Source organism: Hylobates moloch, unplaced genomic scaffold (genome assembly GCF_009828535.3).
Source record: "Hylobates moloch isolate HMO894 unplaced genomic scaffold, HMol_V3 SCAFFOLD_20, whole genome shotgun sequence".
Classification (NCBI taxonomy): domain Eukaryota; kingdom Metazoa; phylum Chordata; class Mammalia; order Primates; family Hylobatidae; genus Hylobates; species Hylobates moloch.
In genome coordinates this window covers 3,508,185-3,530,618 of record NW_026652295.1, presented here as the reverse complement: position 1 = coordinate 3,530,618, position 22,434 = coordinate 3,508,185, and the positions used below count along the sequence as shown (strand labels likewise).

The following is a 22,434-nucleotide window of genomic DNA, read 5'->3' as shown; positions in this document are numbered from 1 at the left end:
GGAGACAGGAGCGCAGTTCACAAAACTTAGAACGCTGTGGTTGAGGCTCACTCTAGGGCCGGCATCTCTTGTTCCACCATACACCTCAGCGGCTGGTGTTTGCAACGTATTCTCCATCCACTAATTGAAATGTTACAAATAATTTAATTCCACAGGATGATTTTATGTAATAAGCAAACAATCCAGCTGATCTAATTTTTCACTCTTTGACCTAGACCCTAGAGAAATGTTTCCAAAGAAGGAAAAGGAATTTGGACTCAGTATTCAAACAACAAGGGTAACTACTCAACAAAGAAGTCAATTAAGCAAATGACCCACGAGCTTGGTGGCTTCCAAAGCATAATCATTATTTATGATCGCCCACGTTTTCGCAGGCAAGGAATGTGGGAGCGTCTTGGGGTGTCTCATGAAGCTGGCAGTTACCTGGAGGCTTGGTGGGGCAAAAGGGTCCAGTCTGCAGGCGACACCCTCACGATGGCGGCCGGCCAGTGCCAGCCGCTGTCTGGAGACCTCAGCTCCTCTCCACGTGCTCGTCTTCACCGCGCTGCTTGTGCCACACGGCATGCTGGCTGTTTTCCGTTGAGCTAGCAAGCCAAGAGTCTAGGTCTGTGGTTCTCAGCTGGGAGCAGTTTTGCCCCCTAATATGGTTTGGATCTGTGTCCACGTCCAAATCTCATGACAAATTGTCATCCTGGTGAATTTCTCGTGACTGGTTTAGCACCATCCTTTTGGGCCCTGCTCATGATACTGAGTTCTCATGAGATCTGGCTTAAAAGAGTGTGGTGTCTTCGGCCCTCTCGCTCCTGCTTTTCCATGTTTCGTGCCTGCTTCCGCTTTGCTGTCCGCCATGAATAAAAGCTCCCTGAGGCCCCCCGGAAGCAGATGCTGCCAGGCTCCCTGTTCCTGTGCCTGCAGAACTATGGGCCAATTAAATTACCCAGTCCCAGGTATTTCTTTATAGTAATGTGAAAATGGACTATTACACTCCCTCGTCCTGAGGACACTTGGCAAAGCCTGGAGACATGATTTTATGTTTACTATTGAGCAAAGGGTGCTACCGACATCTGATGCGTGGGCCAGGGATGCTGCTAAACATCTTACAACGTGCAGAACAGCCCCCACGATAACTATCTGGTCCAAAGTGTTAAAAGTGTTAACAGCACTGCTGTTGAAAACCCTGGTTATAGGTGGAAGCTGCAGTGTCATTCATGATCTAGCCTGAGAAGTTACCTTTGATCACTTTCATCATATACCATCAGCCATCCCTGACCCCATGCGGGAGGGTGCAACACAAGGGTGTGGCTGCTGGGAAGCAGGAGCTGTCGGGCACTCTTGGAGCTAAGTCTTTGAGTGGGAGGACTACCAGTGCTTTTTTTCCCCTTTCTGCTTATCCCTATTGCCCGAATTTTCTGGAAGAAAAATATACATTTATGAAATTATATATATATATATATATGCACACACATATTGTATGTAATACAAAATAAACATCAAGAACAATGCACTAGGGCTAGGTATGGAGGCTCACACCTGCAATCTCAGTGCTTTGGGAGGCTGAGGTGAGAGGATTGCTTGAGTCCAGGAGTTGGCATTCAGCCTGGGCAACATAGCAAGACCCTATCACTAAAAAAAAAAAGTTTTTTTTAATTAGCTGGGCATGGTGGTGCATGCCTGTAGTTTTCCGGACTGAGCATCTTAGGGTGGGACCCCACTAAGGTGGGAGCATTGCTTGGGCCCAGGAATTCAAGGTTGCAGTGAGCTATGATTGCACCACTGCACTCCAGTCTGGGCAACAGAGGGAGACGGGGTTTCACCATGTTGGCCAGTCTGGTCTCGAACTCCTGACCTCATGATCCTCCCACCTCGTCCTCCCAAAGTGCTGGGATTACAGGCGTAAGCCACCGTGCCTGGCCCACAGACTTCTTAAATGAGAGGTCTGTAGTACTGCCTGTATGTCTCCACCTCTCAACCGCCTTTTTGTCCTCACTGAGGCTGATGGGCTGCTAAAGGCAGTGGTTTTCTGCTCTTATTTGCCACAGTGTTTCTCAAAGACCGGGCCCCACTCATTTTCAATCGGATCACCTGAAGTTCTTCTGACTGAACATCTAAGGGTGGGAACCTGGCAGAATTGTAGATTTTGGGGAGATCCCCCTGGGACTCATGCCCACCGAAGTTTAGGCATCTTGGGGTGGGGAGCTGCACAGGAGGCTGAGGTGGGTGCATCACTTGAGCCTAGGAGTTCAAGGCTGCAGTGAGTTATGATGGCGTCACTGCACTCCAGTCTGGGTGACAGAGGGAGACTATCTATTAAAAAGAAGAAGAAGAACAATGCACTAAATTCTCAGCCACATTGTTCAGGCTGATTTCGGACTCCTGTACTCAAGCAATCCTCCCTCCTCGGCCACCAGCTGGTCCTCAAGTTCATCCTCATAGGTGAGACACCGCTTCTTCCCGTGAGCTGTATTTTGATGCCTCTTTCAAAGGCAGAACTGGATCTGATTTGCAACAGAAATTCTCATGATGTGAAATTGTACACAATGAAAAAGAAAGAAGAGAAAATTGTCCTGAAGAAAATGACTTAAGTTTGATCTCATTTCCTTTCCCTTTTTTGCTAGTTATTTATAATTGAACTTGAGATTCATCTTGGCTTCTTAGGACTTTCCATCTGAAGGCGGGACTTGAATCTCTGCTGAGTGACACAGATCAGAATGATCCATCTGACCCAGTTAATATTTAGCACAAAGAAGGAAATGATTGTGCAAAGATGGAAGGGGGATTGGAAGATCAAAGTATTTAACTCTGTCACTTCGTAGCCTACAGCATCAGATATTATCAGTGGTGTTAGATGGTTGATACAGTCAGAAATGTGCTGTCTTGAAAGATACCTCTCTTAAAAAACAAAACTAACTGCCAAGCAGACCAAGGCCCTTATCTCCTGGTTAAATATTAGCATTTATTGAGTCAGAAGGGTGTAGACTGGGGCTGGTGGGGCCCAGGGGATGTAGTTGTGGAGGAGACTTAAGAGGCAGGAACACACCGTGCCTGGGGTCAGCATCAGCAGAAAACACAGTCTCTTGGGGGCTGCCATTCTGGGAAGGAATCCTCGCTACATCCTCATCCTGTCTTCATGTTTCCCATCGGGCAGGTTCCTGTGTGCAGACTGTGGCCCATTCTGGGTGTCTGTTCCTTTTTCTCTCTGCAAACGGCCTTTTCTAGTGTGGGCTCTACAGCGGGGTCCTTCTGGCAACAGGAGAGAGAGATGTCCCTATCCCGTGGCTCCGATCATAATATCACCCTTTCTGCAGGAGGAGATTGCTTTGCACTGGCTTTCGAGGCAGTTCCAGGCCCTCAGTTCCTAAAAACATAGAAGGAACTGATCTCATGCCCATTATCTGGCCCAGGTGAAACCCTGAAGCAGCCCCACTTACTGCTGCGCTGAGCACTCTTCAAAGTCACACAAAGGCTCAGTTTGAATGCCATGTCATTCTCTCCTGTGAGCCTCTGGTGGGTCTAGAGCATGGCTTCAGAGAACCTTAGTGTCCTGATTTCTTCCTGTTTGAAGGCTGCCTCATGGTGGAGAGACAGAAGCAAAGCTGTCTTTACACGGAGAGGTGGCGTTTAGGCATTTTGAAGCATTAAAGGTGGATCGAGTGATAGGATGAGAGAGATGTTATAAAAGATATTTGCCCTTCAATGTATTAATATGATGGTAAATTTAAAAGCCAGATTTTCAAAATTGCATATAAACTTATATAAAGTTTAATGACAAAATGTATATCAAGTTTACGTACACATACATACCTGGGACAAAAATGACTGGGAGGAAAAAAACATCAAAATAATAACAGTGGTTTATTTTGAGTAGTCGGATTATGAGTGATTTGTTTCTTTTCTAAGCATGTGTTAGACTTATAATATAAAAAACAAAACCCTATAAACATCATCTAAAAATTACATACAAATTCTAGAGGAGGCAAAGGAGTCCAGGTTAAACCATATTCCAGGAGAGTTAAGTCAGAATTCTCTTCCTCTAAACACCCACTGCATCGCTAATTTCCTGTGCTCCGTGAATTGACCTGATTTGCACTCCAGCAATGCCCTGTCTCTCTCCCTCCTACGTGGGGCAGCAAGTCCCGAGCAGCCTGGATGCTATTCAAGCTCCACAAGCCCACAAATGAGCATTTTCATCACACAGATGTTAGACATGGACCGTTAAAAGAAGTGAGACGATGCCATTGCAATTTAACCCAGGGAAGAAGAAAGAACGCGTTAAAAAGCCATATGGTTTCATAGAATAACAAAGAACATCTGTCTCCAGACTCATGGGCTGGGTACATCTCTAAGAACAAAGCCCTCTGCCAGCCTTTCTGGAACAGGATTGCTGCTTCGAGTCAGAATGAAGCCATACGAATCCCTTTTCCACTGCTGAGACAGAACCCTCTTTTCTGACTAACTCCCTAGTTTGGACAGAGATCTCTGTAAGGGTCAACTCGTTGGCTCTGGAGTGTCAGGAGGTGAAGCCACTAGGACTCTGTGAAGCTGGCCTTTTCAGGACTAGCCCAGAGCCCTGGGCAGAAGTGCAACTGGCTGAGGGTTCCACAGAGACTCAAGAACAAACTTGAGAACAGGTGTGGGGCCAAGACAGTCACTGGGCACCACTTGAAACAAGAGGCTGCCTGAAAAACATGCCTTCAGCAGTTTGGTGAGGAGAAACCTGTCTGAAAGGGATGGAGTCTTGCCTTTGCCAACACCTGCTCTGGTTCTGGATGGTTTGGTACTCACTGAGCTCTGTTCTCTTTACATCTCATGCTCACGTCTCTTCCTGCTGGTCCAGGGGACTACTTGCCTCTGCAGAGGGTGTCTTTCTGTCTCTCTTTGCTTTGTAAAGTCTCAGAGAGGAGATATAATGAGTCTTGGCATGGAGAACACAGTGTTTTCTGAACTGTGGCTTGGGATGCATTAGTGGGTTGAGAAATCAGTTTTGTGGGCTGAAGCCAGCATTTAAAATGTAAAGGAAGACGAAAAAACAGAATGGAATAGGAATGAATGAACTGAATTGAAAATATTAGTCTATTGCATATGGTTAAGGGTGAGTATGATTTCCTAGAACTTACATGAAATCTGGTTTCAGTTTTATACACGCACATACACAGATATGTGTGGGTGGTGACTGTGTACTTGGCTGGGATATAAAATGTATTTAAGAGTCATGGTCAGACAGATTTAGAAGCCAGTGGCTTAGGTAGATGTTGTTTATACGTGACTGTGGTATAAGAAGAGATATATATTTGGTATTTTTCCCCAGTTCCTGGCACAGAGCTTGGAATTTCCTGAGTGATGGGAGTGTTTTTAGTTATTTATAATGAGCCTCTCTCATCACACTTGAGTTTATGCTATGGAGGTGACTCCTGTTGGGGGCTAGTCGCCAGAGGAAACCATGTGATTAGAAAGGTGGAATTTTCAGCTCCAATCCCGACCTTCAAGGAACGGAGAGGAGCTGGAGATTTTTAATCACCAACAGCCAAGGATTTAATCAATTGTACCCACACAATGAGGCCTCCCAAAACCCCTGAACAATGGGGTTTGCTTCTGGGGTGGTGAACACAGAGGTGCCGGGAGGGTGGTGCACCCAGCGAGGGTCAGGAAGCTCCATGCCAGCCCCCCTCATCACTCGCCTTGTGCGTCTCTTTTATTTAGCGGTTCCTCCTTGCGCCCTTTACAACAAACTGGTAAATGCAGTTAAAGCGTTTTCCTGAGTTCTGTGAGTGAATTATCAAGGCTGAAGGGGCGGGTCATGGGAACACCCAGATCTGTATTCACCGGGCAGGAGCATCTGAGCCCAGGCCACTCATTCGCAGCGGTAGTGTGAGGCGGGAGCTGTCTAATGGGGCCCTCACCCTGTGGGGTCTCTGCTAACTCCCAGAAGTTAGTTCCAGAAGCAAAGGAAATGCAGCTGTGCCGTTGGTGCTGACGCATCAATCGTGCTATGGAAAAGCCCACACATTTGGTGTCAGAAGTGGAGTCGGAAAAAAACACAACACAGGGACAAGAAGAAAGAACTGTGGTCCGCCATGACTTTCTCTGTCTCTTCTACACGTAGGCTGGCAATGGCTGTGGCCCAGTCAGCATCTTTCCCTCCATTTCATCTGTGCTGGTGAGCAAGTTTACTCTGCTGCTCCTGCAAGTGAGAAGCTGAACGTCCATCTATGTGCCGCTTTTCCCTGCTCTACCTGCCACTAAATCTGCTCCTTCCTGGCACAGACAAGGAGCATATTATCTGTGTCATTTATTTAGAAATGAACAAAATAGGCCGGGCGCGGTGGCTCACACCTGTAATCCCAACACTTTGGGAGGCCAAGGCAGGCGGATCACCTGAGGTCAGGAGTTTGAGACCAGCCTGGCCAACATGGCAAAACCCCATCTCCACTAAAAATACAAAAATTAGCTGGGCATGGTGGTGTGCACCTGTAATCCCAGCTACTCAGGAGGCTGAGGCAGGAGAATCGCTTGAACCAGGAAGGTGGAGGTTGCGGTGAGCTGAGATCATGCCACTGCACTCCAGCCTGGGCAAAAAGAGCTAAATTCTGTCTAAGAAAAAAAAGAAAAAAGAAAAAAGGAAAAAGAAAAAGAAACAAAAAAAAAAGGAAAAAGAAAAAGAAACAAATTAACAAAATACTATCATTATATTAGTGACTTCTTTCTGGGTATGCATCTTCACACTCTAATAAGGGGGAGTGCCACCAAAACCAGGCAGAAGCTATTTTGTCTAGCCTTATATTCTTTTTTTTTTTTTTTTTTTTTGTTATGGGGAGTCTTGCTCTGTTACTAGGCTAGAGTGCAGTGGCGCGATCTCAGCTCACTGCAACCCCCACCTCCCTAGTTCAAACGATTCTTCTGCCTCAGCCTCTTGAGTAGTTGGGACTACAGGTGTGCACCACCATGCCTGGCTAATTTTTGTATTTTTAGTAAAGACAGCGTTTCACCATATTGGCTAGGCTGGTCTTGAACTCCTGACCTAATGATCTGCCTGCCTCGGCCTCCCAAAGTGCTGGGATTACAGGCGTGAGCCACCACGCCCAGCCCAAACCAATGTTAAGAAGCAGTGTTTGCCCGTTACGTTGCAAAGATGAAAAAACATACCAAGAGTGGGCATGGATTTGGGGAAAGAAACATTTTTATACACCACTGATGAGAATATAAATTGGAGCAGTGTTTTTGGAGAGTGTTGAGTTATTGATTGCTATGTAACAAACGAACCCCAAACTCAGTGGCCTAAAACAATATTCAACAACCATCGTATTCCTTCTTATGATTCTGTGGGTCCATTGGGCTTAGCTGGGTGGTTCTTCTGCTATTCATGTTGTTGGCTGGGACCGGAGTCATCTGGTGGCTCATCTGGTCTCGCACATCCCAGATGGGTCACATATGTGGCTATAGCTGGTAGTTGGCAGTGGCTGTGGGCTGGGAGCTCATCTTGGGCTCAAGTGAGACATCTACACATAGCCTCTGCGAGTAACTTGCCTTTTTTCTGCAAAGTGGCTAGTTTTAAGAGAGTGTGTCTTTTTAAGGCACATTTTCCAAGGGGTGGGAAGCGGAAGCTGACAGACCAATTAAAAGCTACATCCGTGGGCACAGCATCACTTCCACCATATTGCATCGCTCAAAGCAGTCACAAGGCCCACCAAAGCAGGTGGAGAAGAACACATTTTGATGGGGGAGGAACAAGTCCACATTGCATTGCAGAAGCGTGTGTAGGATGAGAGATGTATTGTGATTGTCTTTGGAGAATTTAATATGCTGCAGAGGGTAACTGGTTAATGTTTATTAAAATCCCTAATATATCTACATCTTTTGTTCTGAACAACTCTGCTCCAAAAATTTATTCTAAGTACATAGTGATAGATATTTCTGAAGACTTGACTAACAGGTGGAAATTTCAATTTCCTTCTTAATAGGCTAAAATTAGAAGGTATTCTCATGTCCCCAAATAGGAAATTGATTAATGGTGGTATACCCTACTATATTGTCTAAAAGTGACCCTAAAAAAATAATACATAGGGTAAATCATGTCAACACTCATTATTTTAGAGAAATAGTGTATTGGGGCATTTTTCTTGGCAGGGTGGAGTTTGACAGGGATCACTTTACCCATGTTTCTCAGTATGTTGACTTTGAAGTTTGCTGGGGAGCATGTGGGCAAACTCACATGGGTCAGAGAGCTTTCTCAGAGGAAATGGATCAAAACTTCACCCCTGTCATGGGTCGAATGTTTATTCTAAAATTCAATCAGGTATTCATCATCTAAGTCATGGAAATTGACTGGAACCTATATAAAGCTTATAGATTTACCTGGCTTAAGGTCTTCTCCCTCAAGGACAAACTGTGGAGGGGTTAGCCCTGATCTCATAATTGGGAAGGTCTATTTAACAATTCCATTTTATTCTATTAATGGTCTGAGTATTATAATGGTCTGATTCTTCTGTTTATTAATCACTCTTCTGTTTGCCTACTTAATCAAAAACATTAAAAATAATCTGCCAGTATCTCCTGAAGTCCTCAATCTCCTCCTTGAAAACCAAGCTCTTGGGAAAACTGGCTAGCCATATGTAGAAAGCTGAAACTGGATCCCTTCCTTACACCTTATACAAAAATTAATTCAAGATGGATTAAAGACTTACATGTTAGACCTAACACCATAAAAACCCTAGAAGAAAACCTAGGCAATATCATTCAGGACATAGGCGTGGGCAAGGACTTCATGACTAAAACACCAAAAGCAATGGCAACAAAAGCCAAAATTGACAAATGGGATCTAATTAAACTAAGGAGCTTCTGCACAGCAAAGGAAATCACCATTAGAGTGAACAGGCAACCTACAGAATGGGAGAAAATTTTTGCAATCTACTCATCTGACAAAGGGCTAATATCCAGAATCTACAAAGAACTCAAACAAATTTACAAGAAAAAAGCAAACAACGCCATCAACAAGTGGGCAAAGGATAGGAATAGACACTTCTCAAAAGAAGACATTTATGCAGCCAAAAAACACATGAAAAAATGCTCATCATCACTGGCCATCAGAGAAATGCAAATCAAAACCACAATGAGATACCATCTCACACCAGTTAGAATGGCGATCATTAAAAAGTCAGGAAATAACAGGTGCTGGAGAGGATGTGGAGAAATAGGAACACTTTTACACTGTTGGTGGGACTGTAAACTAGTTCAACCATTGTGGAAGTCAGTGTGGCGATTCCTCAGGGATCTAGAACTAGAAATACCATTTGGCCCAGCCATCCCATTACTGGGTATATACCCAAAGGATTATAAATCATGCTGCTATAAAGACACATGCACACGTATGTTTATAGCGGCACTATTCACAATAGCAAAGACTTGGAACCAACCCAAATGTCCAACAATGATAGACTGGATTAAGAAAATGTGGCACATATACACCATGGAATACTATGCAGCCATAAAAAATGATGAGTTCATGTCCTTTGTAGGGACATGGATGAAGCTGGAAACCATCATTCTCAGCAAACTATCACAAGGACAAAAAACCAAACACCGCATGTTCTCACTCATAGGTGGGAATTGAACAATGAGAACACACGGACACAGGAAGGGGAACATGACACACCAGGGCCTGTTGCGGGGTGGGGGGAGGGGGGAGGGACAGCATTAGGAGATATACCTAATGTTAAATGACAAGTTAATGGGTGCAGCACACCAACATGGCACATGTATACATAAGTAACAAACCTGTGCGCTGTGCACATATACCCTAAAACTTAAAGTATAATAAAAAAAAAATTTCAACCAAAAGAAAGAAAATCAAGCTCTTGTTACTTAGGATACTTTTTGTGGTTTTTAAAAAATCAGTTCAAATTTTATTTATTTATTTTTGAGACAGAGTCATACTCTGTTGCCCAAGCTGGAACGCAGTGGCACAATCTTGGCTCACTGCAACCTCCGCCTCCGGGGTTCAAGGGATTCTTCTGCCTCAGTCTCCTGAGTAGCTGAGACTATAGGTGCGTTCCACCATGCCCAGCTAATTTTTTGTTTTTTGTTTTCTTATTAGAGACAGGGTTTCACCATGTTAGCCAGGATGGTCTTGATCTCCTGACCTCGTGATCCGCCTGACTCAGCCTCCTAAAGTGCTGGGATTACAGGCGTGAGCCACTGCGCCCGGCCTCAAAATTTTAATTATAGTTTTATATTTTAATGGGTAACACATTTGCATGGTTCACAATTCAAAAGGTACAGCTGGATATACTGGGGGAAGTCTCTTTCTCATGCCTGTCTCCTAGCCATCCTATCCCACTCCCCAGAACCAGACAGTGGCTTCCAGAATCTTATATATCCTTTCAGAGATATTCTAAGCACAATATGAGTGAATATATGTATCATTCTCCCTCTGTCCTCTTTGGCAAATAGTGGCACATTATATGTATTGCTTTTCCTCGCAGACTTTTTTTCCGACTTAAAAACATATCTTGGAGCACAGCAGCAGTGTGAGGAACTTGGGGAAAGTTCTCTCCCAGAAGGACAGCTATTAAGCTAATCAAAGTTAGCAAAATCTGATCAGCCAAAATCTCTGGAGATTGATCAAAGTACTTACAACAAAGCTTGTATTGAGCAAACCTATGGAAACACAGTAAGAACAGGGGGAGGCTATCCATTGATCTAGGGCTCCCCCTCATCACCATAGCTTTGTGTTGCAGAGGAGCCGCTTCAAAGAATTTGAAAGCTGAGTGGCAGCTCCTATCTCCCCCAGCTCCTCGGGGTAGAAGAGATATTCCCAGTGGATTCCACAGATGTTGAATATCGGTAGATCCATTTCCCAGAGCTCTCTGCTGCAGAAATCCTATAATGAATGGTGGTGGCAGCCAGGTAATGGAGCCTGTTTTCCCACCCCTACAGAGAAAGGATCTGGGTGGGACTGGTAAAAAATGCAGTCCCCTATTCCCTCCAGCACTGTGTTGTGGGAGAACTGCTCTGGTGGGCTTGGCAGCTCCCATCTCTTCCAGCTTCTGGAGGGAAAGAGCTATTCCAGATATATTTGGCAGCTGGTGAATATTGGTAAATCGTATCCTGCATTCCCCCACCCCCAGCTGTGAGTCACAGAGATCTATACTAGGCTGTCATGGCACCGGTTCTCACCTCCCATACACACACAGCTCCTTCTTGGTAAAGAGGATCCAGGTGGGGCGGCTGGGTGCCCATCTTCTTGCATCTCTAGCTCCTGCTCCATAGTGCAAAGTTTCTGCCAAGGAAAGCGTTGGAGCCAGTTTCAAGACTCATAACACAACGTCCTTGCCAAGGGGCTCTACTTTAATTGGATTAGATTGTTGAGCAATTTAAGGCCCCAGGTCATTATTGAAAACAGTAGAACAGTCAACTAGCAATTAGTGAAGACTAACAACTGAGTGTGATACCAATAGACGCAGACTAGCCAGAAACTTAATGCGGAGATCAAAGAAAGCGACAACCAAAGGGATCCCAGCTAAACCCACAGTCCTCCCTGGTGGTCAGGAGCTCTGTGTGCTTGCCCAAAGCTGAGTCCTCTGAAGACTGAATGAAGAGGAACTTCTCAGCTACTGTTCCTTGGCTGAACACGGGGCAAACTCACAAACTCCCTGAACAGTGAAAGCAGTCTCGAAGCCACACACAGATCCAGTGGTGAAAACCTTACTGGTTCAGGGGCTTAAGTACAACCTCTGACAAATCAGAGACTGACTAACAATCTGAGCTGACCCAGGGGTGACCCACAGAAAACCAGGCTTACAGATAAAATTGAGGGGGAAAATGGGCAGAGACATCAGAGGCTGCACAATGGAGGAGACGAGACTTTCCTGAACTAGTCAAGGCAAGACACTGAACAAATAAACAATCCCCACAGGGGGAGAAATCAGTATTTAGAGTTGCTGCAATATATTAATTAAAATGTCCAATATTTGATGAAAGTTATCAGACACACAAAAAGGCCAGGCACAGTGGTTCGTGGCTCATGCCTGCAATCCTAGCACTTTGGGAAGCTGAGATGGGCGGATCACTTGAGGCCAGGAGTTGGGAGACCAGCCTGGCCAACATGGCAAAACCCCATCTCTACTAAAAATAAAAAAAAAATAAAAATGATAAAAAAAAAAGAATGACCTGGGCATGGTGGTGCACGCCTGTAATCACAGCTCCTCAGGAGGCTGAGGCAGGAGAATTGCTTGAACCCAGGAGGCAGAGGTCACAATGAGCCAAGATCATGCCACTGCACTCCAGCCTGGGTGACAGAGCAAGACTCTGTCTTCAAAAAAAAAAAAAAAAAAAAGACACGCAAAGAAACAGGAAAGTGTGACCTATACAGAGGAAAGAAAGCAAGTAAAAGAAATTGCCCATGAAGTATGCAGACATTGGGCATAACAAAGACTTCAAAGCAATTATTATAAACATGTTCAAAGAACTAAAGGAGACCATGGCCCAAGAACTAAAGGAGGGTAGGATGATAATACCTCACCACATAGAAAACATAAAGAGATCAAAGTTATAAAATTGAACGAAATAAAAATTCTGGAGTTGCAAAGCATGATAATTGAAATGAAAAATTTACTAGAGAGGCTCAAAAATAGATTTGAGATGGCAGAAGAAAGCATAAGCAAACCTGAAGATAGATCAATAGAGATTATGAATTGGAGAAACAAAAATAAAAAATAAACAGAGCCTCAGAGCAATGTGGGACACCATTAAGCACACCAACATATGCATACTGGATGTACCAGAAGGAAAAGAAAGAATGAAAGGAACAGAAAATGTGTCCGAAGAAATAATGGTTGAAAACTCCCCAAATTCCTTAAAAAGAATTCATCTATACATCCAAGGAACTCAATTACTTCTAAGTAGGATTAAAACAGAGCCGCACTCTGTTTTATGCCATATCATATCAAGATATATCATAATCAAAACATTGAAAGCCAGCAATAAAGAGACAATTGTGAAAGCCTCAAGAGAAAAATGATTCATCATAGGCAAAGGAACTCTAATAAAATTAATTGACTTAATCCCCAATATGCTGATTCCTCATCAAAAGTAATAGAGGCCAGTGATTCAAAGTGATGGGAAAAACAAAAAAAATCAAACCTGTGAATCAAGAATCTTACGTCCAGCAAGACTATCTTGTAAAATTGAAGATTAAATAAAGGCATTCTTAGATAAACTATAAACTAGGAATTTGTTGCTTTGAAAAAGAACAAAGTTGTAGGACACACGCTTATTTCAAAGCTTACTATAAAACACCAGTAATAAAGACAGTGTAGTTGTGGCATAAGGATAGCAATATAGATCAACGGAATAGAAATGAGAGTCTAGAAATAAACCTGTGTGAAATAAACCCAAATATTGATAAGGATGCCAAGATCATCCAATGGGGAAAGAAAAGTCTTTTCAACAAATGGTGCTGGAACAACTAGATATTCACATGCAGAAGAATGAGATCAGACAATTACCTCCCACAACATACAAAAATTAACTCAAAATGGATCAAAGATGTAAATGTAAAAGGTAAAACTATAAAACTCTTTAAGGAAAATAGAAGTATATTCTTCATGACCTGGAACTAGGCAATAGTTTCTTAGATATGATACCAAAAGCACAAGCAACAAAAGAAAAAAATATATATATATAGGATTACATTAAAATTAAAAACTTTTGTGCTCATAGAATACCATGAAGCAAAAGACAACACACAGAATGTGAGAATATTTGTGAATCATATATTTGATGTGGCACTTGTATCTATAATATATAAAGAAATTTTATGAGTCAATAATAAAAGCACAAGTAATCTCATTAAAAAGTGGACAAAGGATATAAATAAAAATTTTTCCAAAGAAGATATACAAATGGTCAATAAGCATATTGAAAGATGCTCAACATCAGTAACCATCAGGAAAATGCAAATCAAAACCACAACAAGATACCACTTCACACCCACAAGGATGGCTATAATAAAAAAGATGGATAATAATAATTTGTGTTGGTGAATTAGCAGAATTCAGGAGGCAGAGAATTTGAAAGCTTCATACACTACTGGTGAGGAAGCTGAGAATTTGAAACCCTCATACGATACTACTAGAAATATAAAATAGTGCAGCTGCTTTGGAAAACACACTTGCAATTCCTCAAAAGGTTACACATAGAGTTACCATATGACCCAGCAATTCCACTCCTAGGGATATACCCAAGAGAAATGAAATATTTGTGTACAAAAACTTGTACGCAAATCTTCATTAGCGGCATTATTCATAAAAGCCAAAAATTGGAAGCAACCCAAATGTCCTATAACTAGTGAATGATGGATAAACAAAATGTGTTGGATCTACTAGAATGTTACCTGGCCATAAAAGGGAATGAAACCCTGATACATGGTACCATATGGGTAAAAATGAAAATGTCATGTTAAGTGACAGAAACCAGACACAAAAGGCCACATAGTAAATGATTCCATTAATGTGAAATGGTGAGAATAAGCAAATCTATAGAAACAAAATAATTACCGGTTTCCTAGAGCTGGGGAGGAGATGAGAATGGGGACTATCTGGTGATGGGTAGAGGGTTTGTTTTTGTAGTGATAAAAATGTTCCAAAATTAGATTGTGGTAATGTCTGCACAACTTTGTGAATATACTAACAACCATTGAACTATGCACTTTGGATGTGTTCTCTGGCATGTGAAATATGTCTGTTAATACATATATATTAATTATATACAGATGGGATCACTCATGAGATGAGTTGAGTTGCTGGCTGGGGCTGCAGTCATCTGAAAGCTTGATGGGGCTGGAGGATCTGATTCCAGGATTCAGTGCCCAGTTTTGGTTGGCTGGTAGCACGTGGCCTTTGTTCCTTGTTCCTTGCCAGGTGGCCCTTCCCATGAGGCTGCCTGAGTGTTCTCATGACAGGGAAGCTGGCTCCCTCCAGAATGAGTGATCCAAGAGAGCAAGGTGGTACATGAAAGGTACAATGCCTTTCATGACCTTGTATCATATGTTACATGCTGTCATCTCATCGAAGTCCTAGTGATTACGTAGGGCATAAAACCAACAAAGAATCACTGGGGGCCCTCTTGGAGGCTGGTTCCCACAAGTGGCGTTAAATCCTGCTGCTTTCTTAGTGACTTCAGTCTCTGCAGCTCATCAGTCATAACCACTTTGTAACACTGCCCTAATTAAATACATTCACAGTTCTATGGTGATCCTCGAAGCCTGTGAAGTTTCTCCTGGAGATCCCTGGTGATCTCCATGGTGATCCCTGGAGCTGTTCAAGTTTCTCCTGGAGGTTGAAATATATATGTGTGTGTGTGTGTGTGTGTGTATACACATACACATGCACATATTTATATACATATATTCATATGCACATTCATATTCATATACACATTCATATACATACACACATACATATATAATCATGTTCATGTGCATATACACATATTGTTTCTCAAAAAGTCTGACTTATTGGTTTGAAGGCAATAAATTCTAGAAAAATAAATTTCCAGCATGAGTTAGGTATGAGAAAAATCTAATTTTTCTTTTTCTTTGTAATATTATTTACTACGACATTTACTTGGCAAAAATACATGAGTCTGTAGGAAATGCCTTTCCCTGCTGCAATCCTCCAGCTAGGAACATAAAACCCCTGTCTCTCATTCTGAGGAATCAGGAAAAATACAAACAAGATCCTGATCCCTAAGCCCCCCAGATCAATATAGTGGCACCTGCTTGTGTCAGGCTAGTTAGGGGTCTGTCAGTCTGTGAATATTTTCTGAAGTAGCTTAATTAATTATGGCTTTTCGAAAACATGGGAGATTTTGTGATGCTCCTGAGAGCTCATCTCTATGTGGGGTTTTTCCACAACGACAATATAGGAAGACGTTCAGAGTGGGCAGTCTTCAAGCCAACGTCATTTTGCCTTCATTGCATGAGGATTGTCTTGCCCATCCCGCAAAAGCAGCTGAAAACAAATGAAAGACTTTCTAGTTGGCAAAGGGAGGGAACACAGCAGTACCCAATAGTGAATGCAGGCGTTAGGAGACCAGAGTAGGACCCCTTAACAGGTGCGGCCTCAGGACTGCAGGTGATGGGCTCCCTTGGTCGCTGATGTCAACACGAGACTTTTATTCTCCTCATGCGTTTCATGGGTCATCAGAAATCTCACCCAATCACTTGAGGAACACCCAGTGTTCCAGTGCAGTGCCCCTGAGAAGAGGAGGAGGGCAGGAGGGAATGTGGGCATCAAGTTCTCAGGTCCAATGCCCTTATTTGCTAACCAGCTTTGTGACCTTGGGCAAGACACTTCCCTGCCAGGGGCCTCACTTCTATTCTGTTAAATTAAAAAGCTGCACTCATTCAGGGGTTTCCAGATGTTGAGATGCCAGTGATAACAGGAACTTCCAGGGGTGATCATTTTTTACTATGGCCAAGTAAAATTATTAAAGAAAAAATGCTTAGCATCTAAAATAACTATAATTTCCAGAAAACTTTAGTACCAAATAAAAAGACATAAAAATGAGAAAACACAACATAAATTTTATTACCTTAAATGGGAAAAAACCCTTAGTTTTATAAAAACTTGTCTCATCATTCTTCTGGTTCTCATTTCTCTAGAGACGTTTGAAAATGCCATGGAGCAGCATTTGGGAACTCTGGGGATGGCTCTCAGGGCCTCTTGTGCTCTCACATCCTGGGACTCTCTGGTTCATTCAGCTGTCAGCTCACACCAGATGCTAATGGTGCCAGGCATTATTTGTCCAGGTTTTTCCATTTTATTTGGAAACTACTCAAGGTAGAAATAGCTTTTCAAATCTGTACCAAAAGTGCCCTTTTGCCCAGTGAGATGCCTCACCAGTGCTATTCCCTGCTCAGTGTTGCCTGGTGTTGGTGTTGGGGCCCCCTGTCGATAACTGACCTCCTCCTTGCTGAAAATCCTCCCGTGGACTCCACGACCCCTGCAGCCATTAGTGAGTGCTATGAACTGGATTGTGTTTCCACCAACTTCCTATGTTAAAGCCCTAGTCCACTATGTGACAGTATTTGGAGATGGGGCCTTTGGGAGGTAATTGAGGGTTAGATGAGGTCATGAGGGTGGGGCTCTCTTGATGGGATTTGTGCCCTTTCCTAGCATCACACACAAAAAGAGCCAGTGGTCAAGAAGATGACAAAGTGGATGCTAAGCCCAAGGATGGTACACAGAGTAAAAGTGGGAGTAATAGCCCTACCTCCTAAGCCACATGGAGCAACAGTAGGGGTAATGTGGAGGTCCTCCAAAAAAAAAAAATTAGGGGAATGTATGCCTGGCAGAAAAAATAGCACATCCATTCTAGAGAGTTCCCTATGGTCACCAAAATGGTTGAACCCCCCAAAATTCAGGGCTGTGTACAAAAATGGAAGCAGTGAAGTATCACAGTTTGAATCCCAGCTCTGCCTTTACTAGTTGTATAACTTTCAGGAGATTACTTCAGCCTCTTTGTTTCTCATATGTAGAGTGGGAATAAAAGCACCTGTCTCATAGGACATGAATAAGGATGAAATTTATTAAAATAGTTGAAGTGGGCTGGGTGTGGTGGCTCACACCAGTAATCCCAGCACTTTGGGAGGCTGAGGCCAGGCATTCAAAACCAGCCAGGACAACATGGCAAGACTCTACATGTCTACAAAGAATAAAAAAATTAAATGGGCGGGATGGTGTGCACCTGTAGTGCCAGCTACTTGAAAGGGTGAGATGGGAGAATGGCTTAAGCCTGAGAGGTCAAGGCTGCAGTGAGCCATGATCACACCACTGCCTTCCAGCCTGGGTGACAGAGAGAGACGCTGTCTCTAAAAAAATAAATAAAATAAAAGTTAAAAACATATATACAGTTGAAGTGCTTAGAATAGTTCCTGCCATATGTTGAATGTTCACTCCTACTATAGTTTTTTTGCAAGATTCTGCAAACTGAAGAATGTGCAGTTGGCCAATAATAGACCAATAAGAGTGGCTGTGAACAATAAAATTATTAATTCCAGAAATAACGAAAGATTGTTTATAATATACTATGCAGCGTATATATGATCATAATATTGCAAGCACATGAATATTGATCTAATCAAAATTACTTTTTACTTATACTGGAAGGATGGGAGGTGGAGAGTATACACATGTGTGGTAGGGTTGATAAAAAAGTAGAGGGAAGAAAGAGTGCTAAATTCTTACCATCTATAATAGGAAGTCCAGAGGTGATGCCTAAAACTGAAAACTCAAGTAGTAGTAAGATACACATGTTGTTCAGAGATGCAGAGGTAAATTTCTAGAGGATCTATTGATAAGTAGTTACCTTCGGGGAACTGGAAGTGAGAAGGAGAAAAGGAGACTGCTGCTTTTCTCAGGAGCCTGTAGCACTATATCTTTAGATAATGTGCATGCTTAACGACGGTGAATAAACATGGAGTTACAAATCACAGATGCTAAAGACAAACAGGTTTGGGGTCAAGTCTCTGAGAAAAGACTGTGACTGCGCTCTCACACAGAATACTTACGACACCAGACGTGTGGGTTTTTTCCTACTCTGATCAATTCTCTGACACCAACTGGGTGCCCTACAACTCAGTTCAATTCTAACACTACCTCCCTGTTGTTAGCATCAGATCCTGTAACCATAATAGGCCCGCTGCCTGATGTGCGTGGTGGTGTCAATGTGCAGACGCGCCAGGTTGCAGCAGAGAGATTTCATTGTAGGGCTGGCAAACAAATAGAAAAGAGGAAACCTCACATCCATCTCTCCAAGGAGTTTGGGACTAGGGTTTTTAAGGTTTTGTGGTGGGCCAAAGTGTGGAGACTGTTGATTGGTCAAAGACTGCAGACTGAAATTATGGGACAGGGAAATGAAGAAATGGTATTCTCATACTGATTCCATTCCTTTGTGGGAGTCTCCAAACTGGTTGGCATCAGGTGTTTTGCTGGGATTCAGGATCTGAAAGGCATCTTAAGCAATCCTTAAACAAATGCTTTAGGATTTTAAAGTCAAAAATGGTATGTATAGGAACAATGGGGATACACATGATCAGTATCTAATGACTTTCAGTTACAAGGAAGTGGGTCAAATTGCAGTCTGATTAATGCTTATTATAACTATATTTCTCTCCAGAATTCCTGTTAACTCCGTGAGGATGGCTTCAGTCCCACAAATTAAGGGCCCAGTCTCGCAAGACTGCCCCTGCTTCATACACCAATTGTGTCTGAGCCTCCTGTGCTTCTGATCAACTGGCTATAAATTGGGAGTTTCCATGACCCTACTTGCTAGAGCAGCTCTCAGAACTCAGGGAAACAACTTACATTTCCTGGTTTATTTTAAAGAATATTACAAAGGATATAGATGAAGAGGTGCATAGGGCAAGGCCCAGAAGGGTCCTGAGTGTAGAAGCTTTGATCCTTTGTGGAGTTAAGGTATACCACCCTCCCTGCACAAAGATGCATTCACTACCCAGAAGCTCATCATATCTTGTTCAAGAGTTTTTGAAGAGTGTGCTGGGCGCGGTGGCTCACACCTGTAATCCTAGCACTTTGGGAGGCCGAGGCGGGTGGATCACGAGGTCAGGAGATCGAGACCATCCTGGCTCACACAGTGAAACCCTGTGTCTACTAAAAATACGAAAAATTAGCTGGGTGTGGTGGCGGGCACCCATAGTCCCAGCTACTCAGGAGGCTGAGGCAGCAGAATGGCATGAACCCGGGAGATGGAGCTTGTAGTGAGCCCCCATTGCGCCACTGCACTCCAACCTGGGCGACAGAGTGAGACTCCGTCTCAAAAAAAGAAAAAAAAAAAAAAAAGAGCTTTTGCAGAGTGTAACCTCCAGACTCCCACTCCCTCCTCCAGTTCCCCGAAGGTAACTGTCTTGGAGGTTGGTGGGTGGGGCTGAAAGTTCCAATCCTCTAGTCACTGTTCTTCTGGTGAGCATCCCCATTCTGAAGCTAAGTAGGGGCCCCACCCGAGGTGACCTCATTAGGGTAAACACAGATGTCACTGGAAGATGTTGGTTATGAATATCAAAAGACACTCCTATCACTGAGGAAAATTCCAAGGGGTTTAGGAGCTCTGTACCAGGAACCTGGGACAAAGACCAAATATAGTTCTTTTTATACAACAAATTCCCACTTCTAACATTGTGTGACCCTGTTTCAGTGACCTAGGCCCACTGAGATTCAATTTCTTCATCAGACAAATGGTGCCAACAATCTCAGGGGGGTTGCTCTGATGACTGGTGAAATATGGCATGTCAAGTAATCTGGCACACCTGGGAGTCTGAGGCTGCACTTGACCCCTTCCTCCCCTGGGGTCCATCTGTGACAGAGGCTGCTGGCTCGTCCCAGGCACCTTTGGTCACCCTCTCTCTTGCTGTGCATGCCAGGCAGGCCAGGTACCCACCATGGCTGCAATGATAGGGAATTCTTAGAAAAATTTCAGAAGGTTGTTGTTGTGTTGGCTATTTCTCCTTGCTTTCAGCAGAGACCTGAGTGACATGCATGCAGGCATGAGCTAACCTGTCTGCCGACAGTGCTGGCAGAGACAGCCTTGCCCAGCAAGGGGTCCTCACCTACAGACTTCAGTCCAAGTCTGGAGCCCTGCATGACATAAAAAGCCAAATGCTTCATTACGCCCAACTGAAGTTACCATTAGTGGCTTCAAAGCTACAGCCTCAGCAGGAGATAAGATTGATGCTGGGTGCCATATTGTTTTAAGGTATCCCTCATTAAATTTAGGGAGTGGGGTGGAGAGAGTTCAGAAGCCAGCAAGTAATAACGACAGTTTCATACTTAACATCATGTCTAGAAAATAACTTTGGCTGGGACTAATTCATTGCACATGGAACTGACTAGAAATCCATCTAAGTTTTTGAGAGTATTGAATTATCAAAAAAAAACCCATTAGCCTAGACTGAAAAACCTATGAAAGCAATCCCTGGTTCCCAAATCTGCATCAGCAGGAAGCAGGCAGCAAAAGATCTGTAGCTCTGCCAAATGGGGCTTGGATGTGGTCATGGGGGACCAGGAGGGCAAAGCCAGAGGGTATGCGGGACAATGAACTGGGGAGTTCATCCCAGACAGTGGACCCAGCGCAACCAAGGGATGATACCTCCAAGGCAGACAGAGTCTTTGCAATACCTCCCCGTAGAATTTGACAGTGGCCAGAGAACTGGCTCTTGCTGGTGCTTTGCATTCCCTTTTCCTAATGTTTGTATTTGTTTCACCATTGCATATCAGGTATGTGAGAGGACGGACTGCTTATTCTTTAGTTTATAAGTAGCTAGATGACAAACAGCCACATTCAGACTTGAAGGAGAGGCCTGTACATCACCCCAGGTATAACTACTGGGCCCTTGTGGTGGTCTTCTTTGCATTAGGACTGAGTGTGCTATGTGTGGGGAAAGGATACGCTTGGATATTTTTGTAGCGAAACGGATAGACTACATCACAAACTGTGTTTATCCCCTGATTTCTGCACTCCATTTTTCCCCATAGTAATAGAACTTGGCTTCCCAGATAAGGACCATATCGCCCAGCTTCCCATGCTACCAGGTGTGGCCAGGTAACCAAGTTCCAGCAACCACTACAGTGTTTGTTGGTTTATAGGACTCTTCCTTGAGAGACAGCTGTTTTAAGTCTTTTGAACTTTCTTTCTCCCCTTACCTTCTGTTTTCCAGGATGTAGATGTGATGGTTAAAGCTGCAGCTGCCATCTTGGATTATGAAGTAACCATGGATATGGAAGACACATATGATGAAACAAGGTAGAAGCAGCCTGGGTCCTTGATGTTACGGCCAACTTACCTCTAGACTTCTTTGAAGCAGAGAAATAGGTTTGCTTAAGCTACAGGTACTTTGTGTATTTTGTAATGTGCAGTTGAACCTCAGTCTAAGTAACACCAAAACAATTAAGAAATAAGGCAGGATTTAGATTGTAGTCAGCATACCAACTTTTTTTTTGAGACAAAGTCTTGCTCTGTAGCCCAGGCTGGAGTACAGTGGCAATGATCTTGGCTCACTGCAACTTCCGTCCCCCAGGTTCAAGCGATTCTCCTGCCTCAGCCTCCTGAGTAGCTGGCATTACAGGTGCCCGCCACCGTGCCCGGCTAATTTTTTTGTATTTTTATTAGAGACAGGGTTTCACCATATTGGTCAGGCTGATCTTGAACTCCTGACCTCAGGTGATCCACTTGCCTCAGCCTCCCAAAGTGCTGGGGTTTTTACAGGCATGAGCCACCGTGCCCGGCAGCATACTAACTTTTAAATGAAAACTAGATTGGAGAATATGGCTTAGACCAGCAACCAAAGACGTGGGGTTCTACTATCAGCACCCTCAAGTTTAGGTCTTGATCTGCTATGTTGGAAGGGCAGACTAAATAGCAGAC

General features: G+C 43.5%; 1 protein-coding gene across 1 annotated transcript in view; it reads right to left on the bottom strand.

Annotated features, from left to right (window-relative positions):
- Positions 1-3,184: 3,184 nt before the first annotated feature.
- The window catches only part of FAM50B (family with sequence similarity 50 member B), a 40,006-nt gene continuing 20,756 nt past the window's right edge, over positions 3,185-22,434 (bottom strand). The window contains exon 2 of the transcript XR_009211403.1: positions 3,185-3,355. The gene's annotated coding sequence lies outside the window, so the exon portion shown is untranslated. The remainder of the gene's footprint in view (positions 3,356-22,434) is intronic.